At 42.0% G+C, this 27,869-nt stretch overlaps 1 protein-coding gene across 9 annotated transcripts in view; it reads left to right on the top strand.

Annotated features, from left to right (window-relative positions):
• LOC124798714 overlaps positions 1 to 27,869 on the top strand; it is a 495,837-nt gene that overhangs the window by 65,442 nt on the left and 402,526 nt on the right. The window lies entirely within an intron of this gene.

The following is a 27,869-nucleotide window of genomic DNA, read 5'->3' as shown; positions in this document are numbered from 1 at the left end:
TCCATTTTAAATCACTCCCAGATAATTTATGGAATTAACTGCTTCCAGTTGCTGACCTGCTATTTTGTAGCTAAATGATAAGGGATCTATCTATCTATGCATTCGCAGCACATTACACTTGTCTACACTGAGATTCAATTGCCATTCCCTGCACCATGCGTCAATTCGCTGTAGATCCTCCTGCATTTCAGTACAATTTTCCATTGTTACAACCTCTCTATATACCACAGCATCATCCGCAAAAAGCCCCAGTGAACTTCCGATGTCATCCACAAGGTCATTTATGTGTATTGTGAATAGCAACGGTCCTACGACACTCCCCTGCGGCACACCTGAAATCACTCGTACTTCGGAAGGCTTCTCTCCATTGAGAATGACATGCTGCGTTCTGTTATCTAGGAACTCTTCAATCCAATCACACAATTGCTCTGATAGTCCATATGCTCTTACTTTGTTCATTAAACGACTGTGGGGAACTGTATCGAACGCCTTGCGGAAGTCAAGAAACACGGCATCTACCTATGAACCCGTGTCTATGGCCCTCTGAGTCTCGTGGACGAATAGCGCGAACTGGGTTTCACACGACCGTCTTTTTCGAAACCCATGCTGATTCCTACAGAGTAGATTTCTAGTCTCCAGAAAAGTCATTATACTCGAACATAATACGTGTTCCAAAATTCTACAATTGATCGACGTTAGAGATATAAGTCTATAGTTCTGCACATCCGTTCGACGTCCCTTCTTTTATTTAACTTGTATATAATCTACCGGTTCCGGTCACGTTTTGTTGTCCACAACTTTCCAGTGACATGGTATGACGGTAACGCTATCCTACATTGGCAACCTTTGAGTGGGTATGGACAATATGCCACAAGCACTATTATTTCATATCTTTCATATTTAATAAGGATGATGTGTAACCTGATGTCTAAATGATGGTTGATACTGTAGTATTACCATATCAAGCCACAGGTTTCTTTGGTTTACTATCCTGTGTCAAAATGGCAACTACTTCTTGTATATACTTCACTAACTCCCAAGAACCTAGTGTTGTTTTTTGTTCATGTGTGTCTACTTTGTATTCAGTATTTTGTCAGATGATTGCCTTTTGGCTCTAAAACAAAATTTGCAAAATTTGAGTTAAAGTTGATTCTCATAACCTCACAAAAACTTATGTGTTGAAGCATAACGCTTGTAGATGCTATGGTTGACGATTATTTGTAGTTACAGTACCTTGGAAATATAGTTTGTTGACCTTAATAATACGATCTTAATTATTTAGGACGATCTTGTCTGACAGTTTTAGGTATTTCAATTTTGTAAAATGTCACTTTGTTAGATAAACTATGTATTTCTGTGTCTATTCCCTGTCTGACCAACTTACGTATCGCTGCATAGAGTTTGCTGTCGTAGGTTGGGTACCACCTGATTGTTGTTTTTATTTCGTAAGTTTTTGCACCATGTATGTGGTTGATGTATTTTTTAAAGTATCTGGTTTCACTGTTAACGTGGAATCCACTTTTATTTTGTCGTTATGTACACTGTAACTTTCACCGTCACTGTTCTGAATTCATCAATTTAAGGTGATTGGTAGATATTTTGTCCTTTGCTTTGCTAATGACGTAAAAGTCCCATGTTGTGTTGGCTATACGTTACAATCTTTGATATTATTCTGCACATGTGGAACTTTGCCAGAGTTATGTTCGATTTGTTTCTATATTACGTAGGCTATTTTATTAGAACCATTGTGAGATATATTAGTATTTAAAGGTAGGGTTGTTTGGGTGGTTTCACTATGACAACTCTGATGTTGTATCAGCTTAAAAGGAACACGGATTGTTTTTGAATGATCTGTTTTACCTTGTAAGCAAACATACGTCATTTTGTGCCTATATTTTTGTTTAGTGTGTCACTTTCGTGTACTCCAATGTTTTAAATTTCGATGTTGAGACATCCAGTGATGATGATGGTCTGCGACCGAAATAGGTAAATGATATATAGGTCAAATAAAAAATAAATTTTCTGAGGTGGTCATAATGTTTTGGCTCGTCAGTTTAGGTCTGTTGCTGGACATCACCTCAATCATCTGAAGGACCATTTCGTTTTGCGGTCTTTCGTCGTGCTTCCGACAGTTTGGTTTTACTGTTTATGACCGTACTCTAAGCAAGAATTTATATTATTGCGTAGGCCTTATTAATTTTCAGGGTTTGGAATATGAAGCAGTTATTTTCTTTTAGTTGCTGGTTTACCACCATAAGAGGAAAGCACATTTGTTTTTAATCGGCTGAATGTCTTGCCTGAGTGACGATGTTTATTCTAAGGTAACCCATTTTGATAATTTTTCAGAAATAATCTTCACAATAAGGAGAGATGGCGCTACAAATTTTAAGACGTACGTTGCATTGAAGCTGACGCCGCCGTGTAAAATGTCCCAAAACATAAACAGGCTACTGTTTATGACTGCTTTTTGGTCTTAATTTCTGTCGTGTGGACACAACTGTTGTTGTGAACAGAAAATGTTTCAGTGCTTTCCTGAATGACAGTGTCGGGGACGCATTTTCAGAAGTTTTCTGGTCTTACACGCATTTTGATGTAATATGACGCTTGAGGCATCGTTAATATAACTTTTTCGTTACATATTTAGAATAACCAAGACGAGAAGTATGTGATATGGAAAGGCTCTCCTAATCCAGCATTTGCCTTAATATGGACTGAAGAAATTGCCCTCTTCCCGAAAATGGTGAGACCATAGTTTGCTAAATTTGGTCGATTTCCAATCTTTATTTCTCGCACCGTTTTTTCCGAGAGCTGTCAGATAGACTGGTTGGAATTCTAAAGTCAAATTACAAATAGAACTACTACAGTAAGAATAGAAATCACATTGAAAATTCATATGTATAAAAGTAAATAACGCTCCAACAAGTCCACTTTCGAATAAAGTGTGATTGATTTGCAATTCACACACTAATCAGAACGATTAGTACATACATTAAGCAGAAGCTAATGTATGTGGGCAATTGACATTGGGGGGGGGGGGGGGGGTGGAGGTTTGTAGTTTGTAAAGCCGTGACAAGTCCTCTTCTTATATCTTGTCTTTGAGCGCCTCATAATTATTGCTTTGCTCTCTTTTCCTTTTTAATATCATCAACATCTAATTACCTTCTATTGATAAAAGCGCTTTACCTTCGTAACATGAATTATCTTAGCATGAAAATCTTTTCAGTGCAAAATTTATTGGAAACCATTTGCATCGTTCGTGAACGCCATGTTCCCACACCACGCTGGAATTCTTATGGAAGACAATGCGCCATGTCACCGGGTCACAGCTGTTCGCGATTTGTTGGAAGCACATTCTGGACACTTCGAGCGAATGATTTGGACTCTCAGATGGCTTCAAATGGCTCTGAGCACTATGGGACTTAACTTCTGAGGTCATCAGTCCCCTAGAACTTAGAACTAGTTAAACCTAACTAATCTAAGGACATCACACACATCCATGCCCGAGGCAGGATTCGAACCTGCGACCGTAGTGGTCGCGAGGTTCCAGACTGTAGCGCCTAGAACCGCTCGGCCACTCTGGCCGGCTTGGACTCTCAGATCGCTCGACATGAATCCCATCGAACATTTATGGGACATAATTGAGAGGTTCGTTCGTGTACAAAATCCTGCACCGGTAACCGTTTAACCGTTTTGCATCTCAGTATCGTGTGTGTGTGTGTGTGTGTGTGTGTGTGTGTGTGTGTGTGTGTGTGTGTGTGTGTGAGTGAGAGAGAGAGAGAATCGTGCCGGACCTCCTTCTACCTGGTGTAGTGCAGAAGCTCGATATGGCATGGCATGGCCTCCATAGCCGTCGACGATTGCGAAAGTGTTGCCGGTGCATGAGTTTGGCGAACTGACCTCTCAATTATGTCCCATAAATGTTCCATGGGATCCACATGTCGGGCAATCTGGGCGGCCAAAACATTCGGTCGAATTGTCCAGTGTGTTCTTCCATCCAGTCTCGAACAATAGTGGCACAGTAACATTGCGCATTTCATAAAAATTCCTACGCTGTTTGAAAACATGGCCTCCATGAATAACTGCAGATGGTATCCAAGTAGCCGAAGATAACCATCTTCAGTGAATGAATGAACGTTTCAGTTGGACCAGAGGTCCCAGTCCATTCCATGTTCACGCAGTCGACACCATTATGAAGTCTCCACTAGCTTGCACAGTGCCTTGTTGACAACTTGTTTTCGTGGCTTTGTGGTGTCTGCGCCACACTAACCGCACCATCAACCCCCACTGACGTTGAGACTCATCTGACGAGGCCACGGTTTTCCAGTCGTCTAGGGTCCAGCCGATATAGTGAAGAGTCCAGGAGAGGTGGTGCAGGCAATGTCGTGCTGTTAGCAAAGGCACTCGCTTCGGTCTTCTTCTGCCATAGCACATTAGCGCACCCAAATGTCGCTGCAGTGTTCTAATGGATACTTCCGTCGTACGCCCCAAATTGATTTCTGGGGTTATTTCACTCAGTGTTGCTTGTGTTCTAGCACTGACAGCTGTCGCAAACGCGGCTGCTTTCGGTTGTTACGTGAAGGCCGACGGCCACTGCCTTGTCCGCGCCTGAAATTTGGCATTCTCGACTCTGTTCATCTCGGAATATTGAATTCTTCAATGATTTCCGAAATGGAATGTGCTATGCATCTAGCTCCAATTACCATTCCGCGTTCAAAGTCTGTCGATTCCCGTCGTGCGGCGATAATAACGTCGCAGTTCTTTTCACATGGATCACCCGAGTACAAATAACAGCTCCGTCAATGTACTTACCTTGTATACCTTGTGTACGCCATACCACCGCCGTACGTATATGTGCAAATAGCCACCTCCGTGTGTGAAACCTAATTTCAGGCAACAGTGAACGGTGGAATCTTCTTGCGTGGTTGTCGCGTGCAGTGGGCCGTCAGCGTGTTGTGTCCGAGGCGAAAAAGCAAAGACGAAAATATATTTCCGTATGATATTGTATTAGACAATCATTTAAATTCACCAAAAATATTTTTTAACATTTCTTTAATTGTTGTGCTAAGTCTTCTCTTCTTTCTTCACTCAGTTGGGAAGTGCAGCAGCGTGTAAGCTCCAGTGTGTTGTCACACTGGTCGAGTTTATTAGCCTCTTCATCACTGCCGTTGCCCCATGTTACCTCGGCAAGATATTTACATTTACTGACAGTCAATTTTTTCCGTAATATATATTCACGAGATCTGAAGTATCTCTTTTGCCATATATTCCATTTTTGCATAAGATGTTTGAAGACCTGTTTTTTTAAATTCTCCTGGAAATGTTCGACACTGCTGCGTCTCAGTGCGGTATTCAAAGATCGTCGGAGGAAGGCAAACGCAAAGTTCTAAGACCGTTCTTTTATATTAATTTGTCAATGGCGATGTCTGTTCCATGTGCTTCTGGAACATTTCAGTTTTGTGAGAGGAACATTAACTTGTAAATTATTCTGTAAGTTGGTTTATGTGTGTTTCGTCTTAGTACATGTTACAACCTCCAAGTATGGATTTACAGAACGAACCGTATCTGACTGAACCCAAAAGATTATATTGTTGGTGTAGTATTTGCTCCAACGTCCAACCAAGATGTCCGAGCACTTTTTGTACTCGGTGTATAATTTGTCATTGCTACAAAGATCAGTGAAGAGGAGTACACAGTACCAGCACGTTTAAAACCGGAACCCACACGCTTCCGCGTTGTGGAAGTCGAACCTGTGACCTACACGTTACGAGATCATGTCAGTACTCGAAGAAGATCACGCAAGTCAGAATTTTGATACTACTTTCCTGTTAGAACTACAGACATGTCGAGATTGCGCCATGGTGAAAGAGTGGATTCACACTCAGGAGAAACTGCTTCAAATCCACGTCCAACATTTATGATGTGTATTTCTTGTGGTTCCCCTAAATCACTTAAGAAGAGTGCCAGGATAGTACCATCAAAAAGCACACGCCGGATCTCCATTGGAGTACCATGAAACTGGCGAATTATGTGACACTTTTAGCAGCTTTTGTGACTTAACCACGTAGAAATATGCAGTGCGACATTTATTTTCCACGTACCGGTACATTAAAGTTTACGACCTTTATCCTTTAACTTTGATAACAGTGAGGACTGTACGTGCAATGAAAGTTCGGAATGTAGAATATTTTTGGGAAGTTACTACCCCGTCAACAACAACAACAACAACAACCCACAAAGCTTGGTGTCAGGAATGGTATAATAATACTCCACCAGGCCTCGAGTGCTTTCTCTTTGCCAACAACAAACCAGTCTGCCCCAGAGGACATCGGGTGCACTGAACAGGATGCAGACCAACCGTGAGAGATTCGCCGAAATTGCTGGATTTTATTATGAGGTTTGTTTTATGTACACAAAGCGAAACGTTTGTCATAAAGTTTACCAGTTTGGTGATATCCATTCTTCGTTTTCCTACAATGCAAGTAATTATAGCCCTATCCTCATCGAAACAAAATAAGAACGAAAAAATAAACTGCATTAAATAAGGTAATTAAACTAATCTGTTCCTTATTCACATATCTATTCAGTGGACGTGCGTGGGTAAGAAAACGGTCAAAACTTACGTTTTACACTACTATCTATGCAAGGAAATTAGGTGAAACGGTTAAGATACTTACAAATTCAGAGGTATGACGACAATACAATATTCTGATCAACTGCACGTTGTATTTAGGAACAATTATTTTGCGAAATAAAACTTTATCAAAATGTTCAAACATGTACGTAATTTCGTTAATGAGACTTAAGATGTTGTCACGGCTACCCTATAGCATACGGAAATAACTTAGCTTTCCAGTGACGGAAGAAATTTTTAATAAAATTTAACTCTTACACAGAATGATCTACACTAGATCTTCTTTATGTCATTGTACCTTGAGTTAGTCAGCTCTTCAAAGTTACCGGCAATCTAAGAAAATGTCCAAGAAATCCACAAACAAAACTGGTGGTGGTGGTGGTGGTGGTGGTATGAGTCTGAAAACTATTTGATGCAATACTCGTCGGTGATCTTTCCCATACAAGTATCTTCATATCTACATAACTTCTGGAATCTTCAGCTATCTGAACATGATTACTGTATTCAAGCCTTGGTCTCGCAGTGCTAATTTTACCCCCTCTCCCTTTCCTTTCATTACCAAATCCAGGATTCTTTGATGCCTCAGGATGACTGTCAGCCGATTTCTTACGGCTGTCAGGTACCATATAGCTCTTTCCTCCCCAGTTAGATTCAGTAACTCTCCACTATTCTATCTACTTGTTATCGAATCTTCGGCGCTTTTCTATAGCACCACGTGTCAGAAGCTTCTAATCTCTTTTTCTGCATAACGCTTATGTTTAGTGTTTCCCTACCACATTAGGTTACATTCAAATTCGAAGTAAACTTTTTCCTTTTTAGGAAGTCTTCTGTTACTGTTGACAGTCTGTATTTCATATCCTCTTCCATCGTTCAGTTATTTTCGCTTCTCAGATGGCAAAACTTCTCTACTTCTTTCAGTGTCTCATTCGTAGTCTAATCCTCTCACCATCGTGCGATTTAATTCAGCTACATTCCATTACCCTTGACGCCAATCTTATAAACTCTTTGCAAGACATTATACATGCTGTTAAACTGACCTTCAAGTCCATCACCATCTCTGACAGGATTACCATGTAAACGAGAAACCATGATGTTTTTGCTCAATTTCGCTTTAAAATTAGTTTTTTTTTTCTTCAACTTCAATTTTCTTCACTCGATAGGCTAGATTTTGTCTTACTCTTTCCTCAACTACTGCCTCAGTTTCATATTCTTGGTGTTAAAAATGCAGTCTGATTTCTGTACAAGTTGTACGTAACATTTCGCTGTCTTTATTCATGACAATTTGGGAAACGGAATAATGTATTAATTCCCCAACATTGTCCTTTCCGAGCTCGCTCCCAGTCTGCAGTGACGTTGTCGTCGACGGGTCGTTCGCACTAATCTGCGTCCCTTCCTTCCTCCTAGAGTTGCACTGATAAAAGAGGAATGTTCCTAAACAACTTTTACAATACGATATAAAATCCATATTGTTCTGACTTTTGAGTTATAGCGAACTAATGCAATAACAGCCATTTTCAAAGTGTAAAAGGAGATCTGTGCTCAGAGACCTGATACGCTTGGCAATTCATGCCTCGCCTTTCACCTTCTTTTGAGTGGTTGACGTCTGAATGTGAGAATGTAGCATGTTTAAGTCGCTCGGGGGATGTATCATGCAACAAAGAATCACTGTGACAAAGAAAGAAGTGTGTCATCCGAAGGCTTGGCTGGACTGAGTCACATCTTCATCTCTCTCTCTCTCTCTCTCTCTCTCTCTGTCTGTCTGTGTGATTGTGTGTGTGTGTGTGTGTGTGTGTGTGTGTGTGTGTGTGTGTGTGTGAAAGAAACTAAACTAAGGTTAAATTCTTAATGCTGGTGTAACTAATCTTTGAAAGCAATGAAGAGATGGAAGCGGTAAGTACACGTAGAAAAGTAGAGTTTATGTTAGTTGTGTTCGAACAACAAAATGGAAAAAAAAGTTCCCGTGGAAGGCTGTAGGTGAATTCGACACATCATTTTTCACGTTTGACCAGCTAAATATTCATCCTTGCTTACACCTTCAGTGAACATTTTTTTTGAATGTTCGTAGTGCTGCTGCTCCTTACTTTGTGCAGTTAAGAATGTAATATTAAAAATATTATCATGAACAAGCCAAGTCTGCTGTCTATGTGATAAACCACGATACCCCACACCCGCGATTCTTTAGTCGAACTCTCGTGTGTAAAGCAGCTACAAAACTCTCGTTACTTTTACAAATCAGTTAATGTGTGAAATATTCGACGAGAAAAACTTCAGAAAAGATTTGAAGTTTGTTGTAAACCGCTAAGTGCTCTCATCGAATACTGATGATTATAGTCCAGGTAATTTGCGCGTAGTAAACCACGCTGCCATATATAATTTCTAGCCGGCCGGAGTGGCCGTGCGGTTCTAGGCGCTACAGTCTGGATCCGAGCGACCGCTATGGTCGCAGGTTCGAATCCTGACACGGCCATGGATGTGTGTGATGTCCTTAGGTTAGTTAGGTTTAATTAGTTCTAAGTTCTAGGCGACTGATGACCTCAGAAGTTAAGTCTCATAGTGCTCAGAGCCATTTTTTATAATTTCTAACCATTATACTTGTCCCACTGTGTGTACTCTTAGTGAGCAGACTAAGACAGCATTAAACGTGCAACTGGTGTTGGGTGACCGTGCATCGGGCTAGTCACTTAGCAGTATAGATAATAATCCTTACCAGCAACCAATCTCGGTCACGGACAATCATCTGGCAGACTTATTTTATAATTACGACAAGCGTTAACGTGGGAAATACCAAGGCGACAAATACATGGAGAAAAATTGGTTAATATCACTACACTGTGACTAATTTACTGGTTTTGATGCCTACATAATTATTATCTTAAACTACTAGTCTTTTTCACAGCCGCGCACTCTGAGGCGATCTGTCACGGTCCGCGCGGCTTCCTCCGTTGGAGGTTAGTCCTCTCTCGGGCACGTGTGTGTGTATGTGTGTGTGTGTGTGTGTGTGTGTGTGTGTGTGTGGGGGGGGGGGGGGGGGGTTGTAGCATAGGTTAGTTTAAGTAATTCGTTTTATATCGCCCATTTCTCTTACTTTTTTCTTTTACGTGGAATCTATGTGGACCATTTCGAGTCTCAACGTTTCTGATCGTCTTCTGTATCCCCCTACACTACTTCGAAGCCGTATTGTGGATGCGTATTTCTGTTTTATTGTTCACCATATGTTATATGTCGTGTTATGTGTCTGAGTTCCATTTCCCTTATTTGCTGATTGTTCTGCAAGTATTACTAAACTTATTCTTTTTATTTAGTACGTCTGTATTATAACAACACTTTAATTAAAAGCAAAATATTTGTAGTGCTTGACGTTTTCTATTATTTCATTGCTAACGATGATATTAGAGTTAAACCTGCCCTTATAGCCACGAACGTTAACATGACTCTTCCGGAATTCCGTTGGTTGGTTGATTTGGGGAGAAAACTAAACAGCTAAGTCATTGGTCCCGTCGGATTAGGGAAGGATGGGGATGGAAATCGGCCGTGCCCTCTCAAAGGAACCATCCCGGCATGTGCCTGAAGCGATTTAAGGAAATCACGGAAACCTAAATCAGGTTGGCCAGATTCTGGTTTGAACCGTCGTCTTCCGGAATGCGAGTCCAGTGCTAACCACTGCGCCACCTCGCTCGGTCCGGATTCGTGGAGGAGCGCCGGCTCTAGCTCGAGTCCCCGCTGCGAATTTATGACGAGGACCAGAGTGCTGGTCAGCCTGGATGTGGTTTTTAGGCGGTTTCCCACATCCGGCTGGGTGGACACCGTCCTGGTACCCACGTCCTGCCACTATAACACGATTCGCAAACATTTTGGAAACGTTCACTCTCCTTGACGTTGAAAAGGCAATTCAGTCACTTTCACCGTGGCTAACATTAGTATGAGATGGTTGGTGAAAACAAATTCCGTCCCTGGAACAAAGGGGTGCCGAGGGAAAGGACACCTGGCCACCCTCTACCACTGACATCGCTAAATCCAATAATTAACATACCGAACGCGTGGAGAGTAGAGATAAAGGGCAGGGTGGATAGGACGAAGTGGCATAGTCGCATGGGCGCCTGGCTGTCACACCTCAATCTTTAGATTGAGGAGGGGGGCGGGGGGGGGGGAGGTGTATCTGTAAGAAGTCTCGTATGCGGAGCCCATCCAACGTACAGACACTGGAACAACTCATTCGTGCTGCCTCTGACGCCATTCGGTTGCAGGATGACGCTTCTGAACGTCTGCGTCAGTAGCTACTGCGTCGTGTTCGCGCATGGACTCTAAACATTGCTGGCCATATGTCCACCAGCGGAAAAGTTGTCCTATCGGAGCGCGAAAAAGGCGAATATGCTCTTGTTTAAGAGACTCTGACTGAGCACTGGACTACCAGCTGCATCATTTTGCCTTACACAGTATGTTTAAAAACGTTCCCGAAAATTTTGGCATGCCTACATATTCGCACCCCCTTTTATCATGCAACTCACCTCTCACTCCACTAGCTCCCGTAATTGTAACTCTCTCATTTGCACTAGTCCATCGCTGTAAGTCACTCAATACCCATCCATTCCCACTTGCCCATTCTTTATCACCCATTCAGCCCAACTCATTGTCATTATCTCTTTGTATGTCTCATCCACAGTTTCCTTCGTACTGTACTACTACTACTACTACTACTACTACTACCACTCATTCCATCTCTCCCTCTCTCCCTCCCTCGTTGTCATTGCGTTATTATACTGTCTCTCTCATCACTAGCTCTCATCCGCTTTCAGTTTCCCCTCCTTGTTCCTCTGCACTCTTTTGCCGGCACTGTTCTGTCATTGTCAACTATATTCCACTGCTACTTTATGCTGCTCTTCTTTCTGTCGCACTGCCAGTATCTCCTTCACTCTGTGTACACGACAACCACCGTCTACTATATTCCAGTATTTAATACTTTTCCGCCTTTTGCCACTACCAGTCTACTTCTCGCTCAGCACAAAAAAGCGCGAGTATGTTGGCATGCCAAAATTTTTGTGAAAATTGAAAGGTGCTGAGGAAGGTAGAATGAGACGTCTGGTATCCCACGGGACATATTAGTCATGTTTGTGCTCTGATATGAGCCTTTTCCGTTGGTTTCCTTCTTTTCGCTGCTGCAGCAGGGCACGGCACTCATATGAAAAGGACTTACGGGCCAGTAAAATTTTGATAGTTTACGTAATTGAAATTGAAGTGACGGAAAAGTAGTTTTACACATCAGACCGGATTTTCCATGCACACAAATTTTGCGTTTGCTTCGGTGCTACAACATGGGATTCTCAAAACCCTTTAGATGATAACGAAGACACTTTGCAGCATATTTTTCCGTCACTTTATAAACTACGTTTTCGCCTCAGGCGGATTTTACGTGTGCAAGTGGTATAACTCTGAAACGGATAAAGATATCAAGAAAATTCTCAAGGTTGTTAAAGATCAGGATCTTAGGAGTATATCGTAAAGATTTCGGCCATTTGCTGTACAGAGCCTTCTTGGAATCCCCGGCCAGATTTTGGTACGAAAAAAATGGCAATAAACCGTTGGGGGTTTTCTAAGGAACCGCCCATGAACTTAGGGGGCCTTCATAAGCCCCTTAAGGTCAACCGTACACCACATCAAATGCAAAAATAACCAACCGGTTTGCTCCATTTTCCAAAGCTGGAGGAAGTGTGTAATATTCATTCTTTGACCCTGTACTGTAACACCTTCTGTTTGGTATAAAAATGGTCCCTAGCCAAAGCACTATCCAAAACACTTGACCCCACCTTTCTATCGCCGATGGAACCTGAGGTATGAGCCCCGGAAGGATCCAGTTTTTACGCGCTGCGTTTTCGAACATATTAGACAGGACTGCTGTCACACGCAGACCGATGTGAACATTTTTTTTCTGCTCATCCTCTCCGGGTTCAATTCCTGCAGTTTGTCTCCATTTACCAAAATAACTCTGCGTGGGCTTACTTTCCTTACCGCGGCACGTGTCCACAACGGCACCAGATGGCATTTAATCTGTAGGTTTGCAGTGGTCATAATGTTTCTGCTCATCAAGATAACAGCATAGGTTGAATCAATTCCTTGTTTCTCACGTGCTGTGTGTGTGTATATTTTGCTTCGACACACTCTGAAGCTCTCTTAGTTCATGAATCTCAGTCAACTGCACGTTGTATTTAGGAACAATTATTTTGCGAAATAAAACTTTATCAAAATGTTCAAACATGTACCTAATTTCGTTAATGAGACTTAAGATGTTGTCACGGCTACCCGGTTCTATTTTATAATCCCGTTCACCACTTGCAAATGGTGTTTCTTGTGTTTCCTGAGTCGTTTGATGATGCTAATTTCGACCTCCTCCTCTTGTGCCAACCTCTTCATCTCGGACTACCAGTTACAAACAACATCCTTAGTTACACTACTAAACAGCCATTTTGCATCTGGAAGGTGATAAATCAATTACAAAGTATTTTGGTGTGTAGAATCCGAATCTACCTTTCAAAATGGCGTAGCACGTTAAAGTTTGAGCCTTTATTGATTATTTTCTGTATTCCGCTGTTAACTGTTCTTTGGTTTAGATGTCTGATTTTTAAATTTTTTCACAGTAATGCTCGGAGATGTACAAATTATCACTAGATGGAAGGTATGATACAGATACGAAACTTTACTCACCTGTTGGCAAGACAATCCGTATTGTGAAAGAGACTTTATGATCTAGTGCATGTTGAAACACGAATGGTGCAACTCTTATCGTACTTACCTCTTTCCAGCAGTGTGTTACAAATTTTTGCTACCTCAGTGAGCTTTTTTTTTTTTTTTTTTTTTTTTTTTTTTTTTTTTTTTTTTTTTTTTTTTTTTTTTTTTTTTTTTGCGAGATAGTGGAACGTAGTGGAGTTCAAAACTTACTCTAAGTAAAACTGACAACTAGCAAATGTCGTTAAAAACCGCCCTGACCACTGTGTTGCTATGTGTGAGGGGAAGTCACCCCAAACATCTCGAAGAAAAACAATAACTGGTTTACTTGATGTTGCGTATAAGCTATATTCCAATTGTCCTTTTGCTCATAAAGAAAAAAAATTTTGCATATCATTGCCTGCAAAATCTGCAGTACTGCTTTAACGAAATGGTTGAAAGGAAAACATGGAACCATGTTATTAGTTGTTCCAGTGGTGTGGTATGAGCCCAAAGACTGTTTTCAGATTATTATTTGTGCCTTTCAAATAATGCAGGGCATTGAGACAGAACTAGACATGAAGTATGTAAATGTAAAATATCTTCAGCGCATTCGCGTGCAGTCCAAGATGAGGGGTTGTCTGTTTCTGTCTGTAACTTGCAAACCACTGGTTTACAGGTTGGGTTCACAAAATACTGGTGTTTATTGTGCCCATGAGACAGTCGTGACACCAAGAACCAATATGGTCTATAAGAAAACCATACTATCTAAAAGACAATATGAAACACACTCCATTGCTTGAGCCTGATAGAATCATTCTGTTTCCTCTTCATCTTACATTGGGCCTTATGAAGAACTTGGCACAAGATACGGATAAAGGCGTGCTGGCTTTCAATCATTTGAATGGAAAGTTTCCTAAATTGAGTGAAGCAAATCTGAAAGATGTATTTGTTGGACTACAGATAAGAAAATTCATGAACGAGCCAACCTTTGATAGTAAACTGACAAATAACGAATAAGCTGCTTGGTTCTCTTTCAAAGAAGTTGGGAAGGACTTCTTGGGCAACAGAAGAGATGGTAAATATATTTCAGTTGCGACTGATCTGTTAGACAGCTACAAAAACATGAGATGTAGAAATTCACTCAAAATTCACTTTTTACATTCCCACCTTGAGTTCTTTCACGAAAATATAGCAGCCGTAAGCGATGAGCAGAGAGAGCACTATTACAAACACGAGGCCTATAATTCCGTGCTTTCTACTTAGTGGTATCCACATATCTTTCCTCGCCGATTCTGTAGATAACGTACTCATTTCGTATCTTTCTACCACACTTTTGTAACCCCAAATCTCGAACGCTGCTGTTCTCGTCTTTCCATTTAATTTCCATTGTGCTGCGTCCTGTTCAAAAGCGGTAGCTTGTTTCTATCTAAGATTAAAATCTTACGTCTGTTCTGTGCAGGGATAATTTGATTAAATACCTTCTTCATTATCGGCAGGAGGTTAACTGATCCATAGCTTTTTTTTATGCCTGTTTTTCCATTTTCTAGTAAAGTGTAATAAATATGGCACAGTGCTGTTCCAGTTTTTGTGCAATTCATTTCTTCGGCAGACTTTGACATATATACCAGATATAAAATTGTTAGATGCAGTGGGCTTTCTATTTTAGTAAGTGAAAGCATTCCACGAAAACTACGTTTCTTAGTGTGTTAAGGCCGCGTAAAAAAATCTGCTTTGAATAGACGTTTTGTATAAAATTAGAGATGTGCTGTCTTCTGTTTTTTCGTTACGACAGTTTCCTTTTATTTGTGACAGTCCTCTTAAAAAGTGTTACTGCACAGTGGCTCTCATAAACCCGTCCTACAGACGACGAGCGTCGTCATTATGGCTACATCAAAGTCCATTCGCAGAGACAGCGCTGTTAAAGCGAAGTGCAGAAAACAACGGCGTCAGTTTGGACAGTTACCTGCGCGTTTACCTACAGGTATGAACTTTTAAACTTTCAAACTTCAAACGGCTGTTTTTCGCAAGAAGCGGAACTTTATCTAGTGGATTATCTTCGCTTGAAGAGTCTCACTGACAAACTTCAAAGCCGTGGAATCTTTTTAGTCAGACTAGCTGAGACACAATTTTTATATTTAACTTCCTTGAAATTATTAATATACAAACCAAACCCCGCGATCCACCGATTTCGACGAACTTCAGCGTACGTGTTGCGAGCCACTCGAAAGCAGCTGCTGTGAAACAGTGAAGTCACCACGTTTCCTGTCCCTAAAAACAGATCAAATGCCATGGTGCAATTGGCATCGTTAGAATGCTAGAAAACAAAAAAAATGTAATACATATCAGGTTCGTAACCTAATATTTTCCGAAAACTCATAGAATCATTGAATTCGTTCCGTTGCAGATATACATTGCCCAACAAAAGTGAAAGATCCAGAATAAAAGGTTTGATGTCGGTGTATCTTCATACACATACACAAGCCATCGGCGGGTATGTAAATAACGAAAATTGCAATTTTCTGTGACAGGAAGAATGACAACGAGAGTTCATTAGTGTTGTTAGCTTGGCTGATAGGGTATATAAGGGCGCGTGAAAAGCGTCAGCGATAGTGATCACCGTGAAGGACGCGAAGACGCCGCGTACACGTGTGAGACAGCGTTATTAGCACCTGACAAAAGTTTGAAAAGGCCTCTTTGCAGATCTCTCTATCTGGCTTGCCACATGGCTGGCTGGTCGAATCGTACAATTTCCACATTTGTGGGACATTCGGATGTGGTGGTGGTGCGATGTTGGACTGCACGAGAACGTGAGGGCAGGCGTCTCTTCGTCGAAGTTCCCGTCGATCACGACTGACCACCACAAGGGACGTAACCGCTTCACATCTGCGTCTGCCACCCTAGAACAAGTAATGGAATCCCAGTAACATTCTCTGTTGTTCGGCACCACTGGTCAGAGACTAGCAGCAGCCAAACCAGGAATTACTCTCCGTTGCGTGGGCTGCCGTTAACGTAAGAGGAGCGGCTGTGTTTGCAGAGGTGCCGTGCCCGGGAGGCACGGACTGTTGATACCTGGCGTCGCATTGTGTTCAGTGATGAATCACAGTGTCGCACTACCCCGGATGACCACCGTCGGTGAGTATGGCGTCGAACTGTGGATTGGTACAATTCTCCCACTATTTTGGAGAGGGACACCTGTGTTACTCCAGGCATCATTGTGTGGGATGCCATCGGGTATGGCTTTCAGGTTATCGTCAGTAGTGATCGAGGAAGCTCTGACGACACAACGGAATGTCACGGACATCTTGCGTCTTCAAGTGTTAGCTCTCGTGGGACAGTCTCAGGTGTTCTTTTTCAACAAGAAGTGCTCTTCCACACGTGGCACTTGTCTCTATGTACTGTCAGTATGCTGTTGAGGTACTCCCACAGCCAACAAGGTCACTGATTTGTACCCAGTAGAACATGGGTGGTACAAACTCAGGCATAAACTATGTCCCATTGTTAGTATCCAGGTTATCAAGGACTAGTTGTAACAGTTGTGGCCAGCTTGCCTTAGCACAGGATACGACTGCTTTATAACACCGTTCCCAACAGAATCAGTGCACGCTTACAGGCCAGAGGGGGTGTAACGTCATATTGACAAGTAGGCTCATACTGCCAACTTTCACTCTGTACTTGGGTCACTGAAGTAACATAAAATCCCCACTCAGCCCATAAAGTTTCCTTTCCTCCCCCCCCCCCCCTCCCCCACCTGCTGAGTGCCTCACTTCTTTTGCCAAGTAGTGTAGAAGGAAAGCAGTTATGACTAGGTATTAGGCAAATGGCATAAGAGCATGCCTTCAGGCCACAATCAGATTCTATGATCGAGGATGTTACACTTCATACATAATTTTTCAGTCTTCGGCAAGAGAATGAAAACTGTAGCGAACTCTCCATTTTATGTTAGTAAACTTAAATACTGTTGCGCACAAGGAGAATAATGTTTTCGCATACATGTCTACAAGTATCTACGATACGTGTGTGTTCCTAGATGCAGGATGTATGTTTAGTTTCCTCTATTTCCTTGTCATAGAACACATTATCCTCCTCTAACCAACTTGGAAACGCTACCTCTCTCTCTCTCTCTTTCTCTCTCTCTCGCGCGCGCGAGATAGTGTCTTTTATCCTCCCCAAAGACACTCGTATTTCTTCCTGTTGCAAGCCTTCACAGTGCCTCGGGTAGTATTCATAATACCGACAATCAAATTGGAGAAAACTTTTACTCAAAGTAGACTGGATTAAAGCCCTTTTCCTACACGCATATGATTTCTGCCCATTGTGCGATCGCAAGCAGACTTGATTGACGTTCATAAAAACTCTGCTCTTCGCGACTAAATTCGACGCGTATGACAACATTTTGTGAATTACTGGGCTTGAGGGCTGATTATGTACAAGACTGTGGATCTTCGTGGCAGCACTTCGTTGATATAGGGTTCTCGATGTTTCGAGATGTGACAGTTATACAACTTGATGAAATAAGAGTGTGCCATCTCATACGGCATAAGTTTTCACCGAGAACGTCAGCTGGCCTTGTCCGTTCTGAAACTTGCAGTGGTACATAGTTACGCCACTTTTGTCCAAAAAGCAGTCTCAAAACATGAATTTTTCGATCTAGTGCCGCATATGTAATTCTTCAAGCTTTTCCGGCGAGGCGTTGTCATGTTGATTAATAGAGTTTCTGCCGGTATATCGAAATATCGTGCAGAAAAGACGCGAATAACCGGCAGAAATCCGATTAATCAACTTGACAAGTCTCGCAACTTTGCAAAAACATTTTATTATGAGAGAGAGATTTTGCAAATGTTACATTGTAAAACTTGTTTTTAGTTCGTTACATTCTCGAGAGAAGATTAATATCGTGCGTTAAAAAGTGGAGAAATGCCCCAATCCCTCCCCCCCCCCCAACACACACACACACACACACACACACACACACACACACACACACACACACACACGCGCGCGCGCGCGCGATCAGCACCAGGAGTCAAAGACGTGTCGTCAGACATCGTAGGCACGTAAGCACGTAAACTGATAACTTTGTTCCTTTCTCGCGAAAAAATTTGATAAATGATGGCATTCATTCTCTCGTAGATCACTAAAAAAAGATGAGATGACGGGCCTAGGGCGTACAAATAAAATTTCCTTATTTTCAAGTGTTCTAACGATTCAATGACCTTGACCTAGATTTTATTTCGAAAACGGGAACGTAGAGAGAAACACTTCCACAGGACTGACTTTTTAGAGTAGACGCCAAGTAGTATGCTGTAGCTCTTCGAAATCAGGGCTTCGTGAGATCTGGACGCAGCTAGTAAATTGCAGAAATTAAATGGCCTCCATTAAAGGAGTCTCATGTTTAATGTCCGTTTAGCTAGTGCAGCAACACACAATTCAGTGCCATTGTATGAGAGTGAGTTTGTTAAACAGCAATTTTAAGATATTCTCACAACGAAAATTGCAAGCGGGCATCTATTAAGAGACGGGTGGGGGCACAACCCACAACCCTTCCAAAACACTAGTTCATGGAAGCGCTGACACAAGGAGCACCATCCGACCTCGTAGGCATCTGCGATAGCTGGTCTTTAGTTGCAATATTTACAGACTGCTGCAGCGAACGGTAACTTTGTGTCACAGGAGATAATATTCTGGGTTTATGATTTATGTACAAAATTGTTTCACTGAATGTAGCGGTCACTGTTCAAATGGTTCAGATGGCTCTGAGCACTATGGGACTTAACATCTGAGGTCATCAGTCCCCTAGAACTTAGAACTACTTAAACCTAACTAACCTAAGAACATTCCATACATTCATGTCCGAGGCAGGATTCGAACCTGCGACCGTAGCAGTCGCGCGGTTCCGGACTGAACGTTCACTGTTCATTGTGCCTTCCAAGAATGCGATGAAGATTGACGTATGTGACAATGCACAGCCAAACGTACTTTTTGTATTTAAAAAATTGACGAAAATAGTCTCGATTGCAAAAACATTTATTTTGTGATAACCAGTTTCTGTAAGTTTTTGACCATCCTCAGATCCTCATACCACAAAGGTTGGCGGTAGCGGTGAATGGAGCCGGTATTGTAATTTCACGCACGTCAGTTGCTCAAAGTTGACGTTCGTAGAGTTAAAACACCCGCTGCATTCACCACCGCCACCGCCTACCATCATGGTAAGCGGCATCTCTTTCCCCACCCGCCCATCCTTTTTGGCCCACCCATTTTGTTTTTCCTCTTCCTCCCCCCCCCCCCCCCCCCTCACCACAGATCTTCCTTTTTGTTCCCTCCCATCCTTTTGGGTGAAAGGGAGTGTTTGACCGTATTGTGACTTCCTCTCAACTAATAGTTACCCGACATTTTGTTACTAATTTTATGGGTAAATAGTTCGGCGATGATATGTGGTATGTGGCAGTAAACTTAGCGCCCACTCCAAAAACTGTGCCGATACAAACTGTCATCAGTGGGACAAGTTATGCAGTGCTTTTTCGTTGTTTGTTGACGAAATAAGTTACGAAACTTGTTGAGTAATTGTAAAGTGTCAATCATAATGAAGTAATACTAACGATGCAGAGAGGACAGCACTTTGAAAATTGCCCGCGGATGTGGAATCGGTTTTTCCTCCTGCCGATAAAAGTAACGCTGCTGTGTTAAGATTAAGTTAGCGGTAAAATTCTAAGATGTAGCACATTTTAGACATTTCCACAGACTAAGAGTCAATAAGAATCTTAAGAAACTTAGTGGTTCGAAAAAGGGTAAAGCCTAAGGCGCAGATCTGCCGAGATCACATGGGCTTCCTAAGGTCCACAAGGAGGACGTACCTCTGCTATCTATAAGTGATATTGAGTTTGCTGAATATTATTTGACTAAGAATTTAGCCTCGCTCATGAACCATGGACCTTGCCGTTGGTGGGGAGGCTTGCGTGCCTCAGCGATACAGATAGCCGTACCGTAGGTGCAACCACAACGGAGGGGTATCTGTTGAGAGGCCAGACAAACGTGTGGTTCCTGAAGAGGGGCAGCAGCCTTTTCAGTAGTTGCAAGGGCAACAGTCTGGATGATTGACTGATCTGGCCTTGTAACAATAACCAAAACGGCCTTGCTGTGCTGGTACTGCGAACGGCTGAAAGCAAGGGGAAACTACAGCCGTAATTTTTCCCGAGGGCATGCAGCTTTACTGTATAATTACATGATGATGGCGTCCTCTTGGGTAAAATATTCCGGAGGTAAAATAGTCCCCCATTCGGATCTCCGGGCGGGGACTACTCAAGAGGATGTCGTTATCAGGAGAAAGAAAACTGGCGTTCTACGGATCGGAGCGTGGAATGTCAGATCCCTTAATCGGGCAGGTAGGTTAGAAAATTTAAAAAGGGAAATGGATAGGTTGAAGTTAGATATAGTGGGAATTAGTGAAGTTCGGTGGCAGGAGGAACAAGACTTCTGGTCAGGTGACTACAGGGTTATAAACACAAAATCAAATAGGGGGCATGCAGGAGTAGGTTTAATAATGAATAGGAAAATAGGAATGCGGGTAAGCTACTACAAACAGCATAGTGAACGCATTATTGTGGCCAAGATAGATACGAAGCCCACACCTACTACAGTAGTACAAGTTTATATGCCAACTAGCTCTGCAGATGACGAAGAAATTGAGGAAATGTATGATGAAATAAAAGAAATTATTCAGATTGTGAAGGGAGACGAAAATTTAATAGTCATGGGTGACTGGAATTCGAGTGTAGGAAAAGGGAGAGAAGGAAACATAGTAGGTGAATATGGATTGGGGGACAGGAATGAAAGAGGAAGCCGCCTGGTAGAATTTTGCACAGAGCACAACATAATCATAACTAACACTTGGTTTAAGAATCATGAAAGAAGGTTGTATACATGGAAGAACCCTGGAGATACTAAAAGGTATCAGATAGATTATATAATGGTAAGACAGAGATTTAGGAACCAGGTTTTAAATTGTAAGACATTTCCAGGGGCAGATATGGACTCTGACCACAATCTATTGGTTATGACCCGTAGATTAAAACTGAAGAAACTGCAAAAAGGTGGGAATTTAAGGAGATGGGACCTGGATAAACTGAAAGAACCAGAGATTGTACAGAGATTCAGGGAGAGCATAAGGGAGCAATTGACAGGAATGGGGGAAGTAAATACAGTAGAAGAAGAATGGGTAGCTTTGAGGGATGAAGTAGTGAAGGCAGCAGAGGATCAAGTAGGTAAAAAGACGAGGGCTAGTAGAAATCGTTGGGTAACAGAAGAAATATTGAATTTAATTGATGATAGGAGAAAATATAAAAATGCAGTAAGTGAAACAGGCAAAAAGGAATACAAACGTCTCAAAAATGAGATCGACAGGAAGTGCAAAATGGCTAAGCAGGAATGGCTAGAGGACAAATGTAAGGATGTAGAGGCCTATCTCACTAGGGGTAAGATAGATACCGCCTACAGGAAAATTAAAGAGACCTTTGGAGATAAGAGAACGACTTGTATGAATATCAAGAGCTCAGATGGAAACCCAGTTCTAAGCAAAGAAGGGAAAGCAGAAAGGTGGAAGGAGTATATAGAGGGTCTATACAAGGGCGATGTACTTGAGGACAATATTATGGAAATGGAAGAGGATGTAGATGAAGATGAAATGGGAGATATGATACTGCGTGAAGAGTTTGACAGAGCACTGAAAGACCTGAGTCGAAACAAGGCCCCCGGAGTAGACAATATACCATTGGAACTACTGACGGCCGTGGGAGAGCCAGTCCTGACAAAACTCTACCATCTGGTGAGCAAGATGTATGAAACAGGCGAAATACCCTCAGACTTCAAGAAGAATATAATAATTCCAATCCCAAAGAAAGCAGGTGTTGACAGATGTGAAAATTACCGAACTATCAGCTTAATAAGTCACAGCTGCAAAATACTAACACGAATTCTTTACAGACGAATGGAAAAACTAGTAGAAGCCAACCTCGGGGAAGATCAGTTTGGATTCCGTAGAAACACTGGAACACGTGAGGCAATACTGACCTTACGACTTATCTTAGAAGAAAGATTAAGGAAAGGCAAACCTACGTTTCTAGCATTTGTAGACTTAGAGAAAGCTTTTGACAATGTTGACTGGAATACTCTCTTTCAAATTCTAAAGGTGGCAGGGTAAAATACAGGGAGCGAAAGGCTATTTACAATTTGTAGAGAAACCAGATGGCAGTTATAAGAGTCGAGGAACATGAAAGGGAAGCAGTGGTTGGGAAGGGAGTAAGACAGGGTTGTAGCCTCTCCCCGATGTTGTTCAATCTGTATATTGAACAAGCAGTAAAGGAAACAAAAGAAAAATTCGGAGTAGGTATTAAAATTCAGGGAGAAGAAATAAAAACTTTGAGGTTCGCCGATGACATTGTAATTCTGTCAGAGACAGCAAAGGACTTGGAAGAGCAGTTGAATGGAATGGACAGTGTCTTGAAAGGAGGATATAAGATGAACATCAACAAAAGCAAAACAAGGATAATGGAATGTAGTCTAATTAAGTCGGGTGATGCTGAGGGAATTAGATTAGGAAATGAGGCACTTAAAGTAGTAAAGGAGTTTTGCTATTTGGGGAGCAAAATAACTGATGATGGTCGAAGTAGAGAGGATATAAAATGTAGGCTGGCAATGGCAAGGAAAGCGTTTCTGAAGAAGAGAAATTTGTTAACATCCAGTATTGATTTAAGTGTCAGGAAGTCATTTCTGAAAGTATTCGTATGGAGTGTAGCCATGTATGGAAGTGAAACATGGACGATAAATAGTTTGGACAAGAAGAGAATAGAAGCTTTCGAAATGTGGTGCTACAGAAGAATGCTGAAGATTAGATGGGTAGATCACATAACTAATGAGGAAGTATTGAATAGGATTGGGGAGAAGAGAAGTTTGTGGCACAACTTGACCAGAAGAAGGGATCGGTTGGTAGGACATGTTCTGAGGCATCAAGGGATCACCAATTTAGTATTGGAGGGCAGTGTGGAGGGTAAAAATCGTAGAGGGAGACCAAGAGATGAATACACTAAGCAGATTCAGAAGGATGTAGGTTGCAGTAGGTACTGGGAGATGAAAAAGCTTGCACAGGATAGAGTAGCATGGAGAGCTGCATCAAACCAGTCTCAGGACTGAAGACCACAACAACAACAACATGAGATTTGTTGGTAGAAAGTGTTCTCAACACATCCCGAATACGCAGATTTATCAGCAGGCTTAAGGCCGATGCTTAGCTGCTCGGTTTTGCTAGATGCTTGTATCGTTGACTTTATTCAGCAAAGTTCTATCCGCAGAGTTCTTATTCTTAATTGCGATCCATTCGACTGACAGATTGTAACCTTCATTCAGAATGTAGTCTCCAACTTATTTTTTATTTAATAAGGACTTTTATGAACAAATGGGCATGGTTGCCTTGGGAATTACCCAGCAGTGTTTTTTAATGGAAGATTCGGTGGAGGAGACATTGGGCCGTCTAATTTTGAAGCCCATCATCTCTTGGGGCTATCTGGATGACACTTTTTGTAGTGTGATCTCATGACGAAGAGAAACTTCAGTAATTCTTGGACCATCCGACCTCCATTCATAAGAGCATCCAATTTTCCATAGAGCTGAAAAAAGTGTCTCCCTTCCATGGATGTCTTGGTTCACTACAAAACCGGAGGCATTCAGTGATGCGGTGTCTTTCGGTGGGAGCGGACATCGACCATCATATTGAGCAGACCAGTGGTGTCCTCTGTACACTTCCACACGGTGCACAGACGAATGCTGATAAGGACACTCTACAGATAGTACTAAATACTTAAAGTATTTAAAGGTAATGGCTATCGACCATGGAAGATCCGAAAGTTTTTGCAGTTCATTCAAAGGGAAGGCGAGTGTCCGATCTCAAGAAGCTGAAGAGAAGAGGTTCAAGTTAATGGCATTCCTATAGTTTGTAAGGAATCTGTCTCCTATCCTCTCTACACATGAAGTCCGGGCTATTTTTCTGCCAACACTGTAGATAGCCATGTTCGTCGGCTCTGAAGAATGACGTGATTATATGGAAGGCTCTGAGACATCGGTGCTGTTTCCCTGTTGACTATAATTTGAGACAACGTCCTTTATTTGTGCGTTCTGATACGCCTTTTATACAGCAGTGTAAGGATACAGCATACAATCCAACTGAACAGAACATGACTTCATACAGTCCACACTTCATACGGTCCACAGTGTGTATCCACCCATAAAACTTTAATACGTTTCGTGTTCCCTAGCTAATATTAATTGAAATTTAAATTAAATTTGTGTCTAAGTAGTTGGTTTATGTAAATCAGATGCATAGTAGCTCTATAATTATTCTATTTCAAAAATTATACTCGCAACGGGTTGCTGTAACTCCCTAGAAAGTAACTAAACTGTTCCTAACTGGTACCTATCCGAATAAATATGCCTTATACTTTTTAGATATAAGATGGATGGGAGCGCGGCTCTCTCATACCGAAAATTGCTGAACTGTTTGCAGTCGAATTATTAGGTGAAGGGCGAAGTTTGGTGATGGCCGAATTCCCGAAATTTTGTGGATTAAGTTATGCAACGTGTAAACGTGACGATTCACCTTCTTTCGCAAGGAAGGGACATAGCGTCACTTTCTGAACACCCTAGTGGGAACACGAGACATGGCCTCAGTGTCACACGGTCCCCAGTATCTGTTGTTACCTGTGCTTCAAATGCGCGTTTCATCCATATCGTATTTACACTCCGTGTGATGTCACCATGGATAGTTTGGTGCTGATGCATGGCTAAGCAAAGAGCTTTATCTGCTACTGGAGACGCAGCGCCTTCTTCCATAGATGCTGCTGTTACTGCTGCCTCCAACGGCTGTCACTGCAGCAGTAATCAAAGTCTTCCACTAACACCGCTTTCGCCGTTTAGGAGATGTTGTCAGCGTGCAGAATATTACACTGTAGAGACATGAACAGGAATGGTAGCCAAAACTGTACGTATCAAAGTCAGAAGATACAAACTAAAAGGGAGAAGTAGTTAAGGAAAAGAGAGAGAAAGATGGGACTCGCAACAGACAAATGTTTAACTCTTAAAGTGGAAGTTGCAGAAAAAATTTTTGCGATCGTATGGTTCTCTAAGAGATTGACAAGTAGCGTCTGCTTGCACGTTGTACTCAAAATAATTCCATACTTGGTTAAACAATTCTGCGATATTACCATGCATAAAAAATTGTCGATTTGTTACTTCTCGTAACTGTGTGGTTTTAATACGTCATAGATGATCCTTGAAAAAAGTTAAAATTCACTACTATTAGTCAAAAGAAAAAGTAAAGTAGTGGTAAGTTTACTTCTGGAAAGCAGTTTTAACTCGGGAGTCAAAAATTCTGAGTGGACCTTATTCGACTTTGAGCCCCAAGAAAGTAATAGTTTCTGGCATTACTTATTTTTGTTGGTGCTTAACAGACGACGACGGCGATGATGATCACTATCATCGCAATAACAAGTTTCTTGATGCTGTGCAACTATTTGTTTCCAAATCGATTTTAGGCTTAAAGGCCATCGTCAAGTAACTACAAACTGTCTTTCACAGATTAGTGGTACAGCCAGTTTTTATATAAAAACATAATTTAGAGATATACAAACAAGAAGTCGAGGTTACGCGCTGTTTTCATATAAACAGAATATAGCTACTTCTTTTAGGAAGGCGATCATATAGTTCTTTAGTTTTATCGTAAGATTAAACGACGTAAATATACAACTAAATTAAACAGACTGAAGAAGGGTAAAGTGTGAACATGGTTAAGTAAAACAATGACAAGATTCCGTGTAATTTTTACCAGTTTCATTGTGTGAACGTGAGAAGTCTTAGTCCGCACTAAAATTATTCAGCAGGAACATTGTTGCGATGTGCATTGTATTTTACCAGTGCAGCTTAGAAAGGGAGAAAGATGACAGTGTTGGAAACAGTAGTTGCCAGAAAGCACGTGGATAAAATAAGTCTTCGTTCATCTAGATTTTTCTGTGTCTTTGTATTCGTCGCATTTTTGTTCGTCTTCTTTTTATCTTTTTCTTCGTCCTCATGTTCGTCTTGTCTTTTTTCCCCTATTTTTTTCTTTTTCCTTCTTCCGTTTTGCATCACCTCAGTCTTTCCCTGCTTGTGAATTCGGCCATTCTACAAATTCCAGCTTTTGTGGAGCTGTTCTCAGCAGCTGTCGTGCGACAGTTTGGTACTCACGTGCCAGCTTTGGTTTTCTACAATCTTCCATGCGTTGTATATGTTTTCTCCGCTTATTCCTTATTCCTTAATGTTATCCTGGCATGTATGACCTTCAGTAATTTTTCTGGTTACTTGTAACTGGAGCGGAATGAATTTTCGGAGAGTTATATTGCTGTAAGAAATCCCTGCTTTCACGCTGCCCTATGTAAAATTGACAGTTCAGGCAGCGTGAATTCCATTAGCTTGTTACATTTCATAAGTTGAGTGGCAGTGAAACAAACTCGTTTTTAGTCTTTTAAGGAACTGTCACAGAATATCGACTGTTAGGTTATTTACTCGAGTACTGACTCCGTAGCAGGATCGAATACAGGCACCGTTTCTAAAATTACTTTCATGATCCGAAATGCAATGCTTTCTTACTATCAAGTAACGTATCGCTACGTACCCCCTGGTAACGGCCAGGCCCAGGAAGGGGTGATTACCCGAGCTGATACCTTCCGAAAGTGCCAATTGGTCCCTCCGTCCGTTTCTCGGGAGGTGTGACCTGAGGTGTGACAATCACCTAAGGCGGGAGTGCCCTCAGAGAGGGCCCCCACAAGGGAGGAGCGCGCCATGGGAGACGCCGGTAATCATGGGGGATTCTTCCGCAATGGTTTCCTCATCTTCCACTACGTCTGCTCACAAGCGTAAGTTCACTGAGTCTCAGCCACAGACAGTTCTTCCATCGTTGCCACAGTTCCTTGTTGTTTCTCGGTCTGACGAAGGTCACGACTTCTTCACGGTCAACCCTTTCATTATTCAAAAAGGTGTCGACGTAATAGTTCTTGTAAAGTCTTGTTCCAGATTACGAAATGGCACCTTGTTGTTAGAAGCAGTCAGTGCCCTCCAGGCACAAAAATTGCTGCGTTCTTCACTGCTACACACCTTCCCTGTCCGGGTGGAAGCGCACCGCACTTTAAATTCCTCACGTGGGGTCCCTCGGCGGATTGTCCGACGAGGAAATTCAACACTACCTGTCTGACCAGGGCGTAACGGCTGTTCATAGAGTTATGAAAAGGGTTGACACGAACATCATTCCAACCCGTACTGTCTTCTTGACATTTGACATAGTTCAACTCCCATCGAAAATCAAAGCGGGCTATGAGATAATTTCCGTTCGCCCTTACATCCCAAACTCTACGCGTTGCTATCGGTGTCAGCGGTTCAATCACACCAGCCAGTCCTGTTCCAATCCGGCCAAATGCGTTACGTGTGGCAAGGATGCCCTTGAGGGTGCTTGTCCACCTCCAGCCCC

Source organism: Schistocerca piceifrons, chromosome 5 (genome assembly GCF_021461385.2).
Source record: "Schistocerca piceifrons isolate TAMUIC-IGC-003096 chromosome 5, iqSchPice1.1, whole genome shotgun sequence".
Lineage (NCBI taxonomy): Eukaryota > Metazoa > Arthropoda > Insecta > Orthoptera > Acrididae > Schistocerca > Schistocerca piceifrons.
Note: the sequence above shows the minus strand (reverse complement) of the source record. Positions and strands in the feature narration are given on the sequence as shown.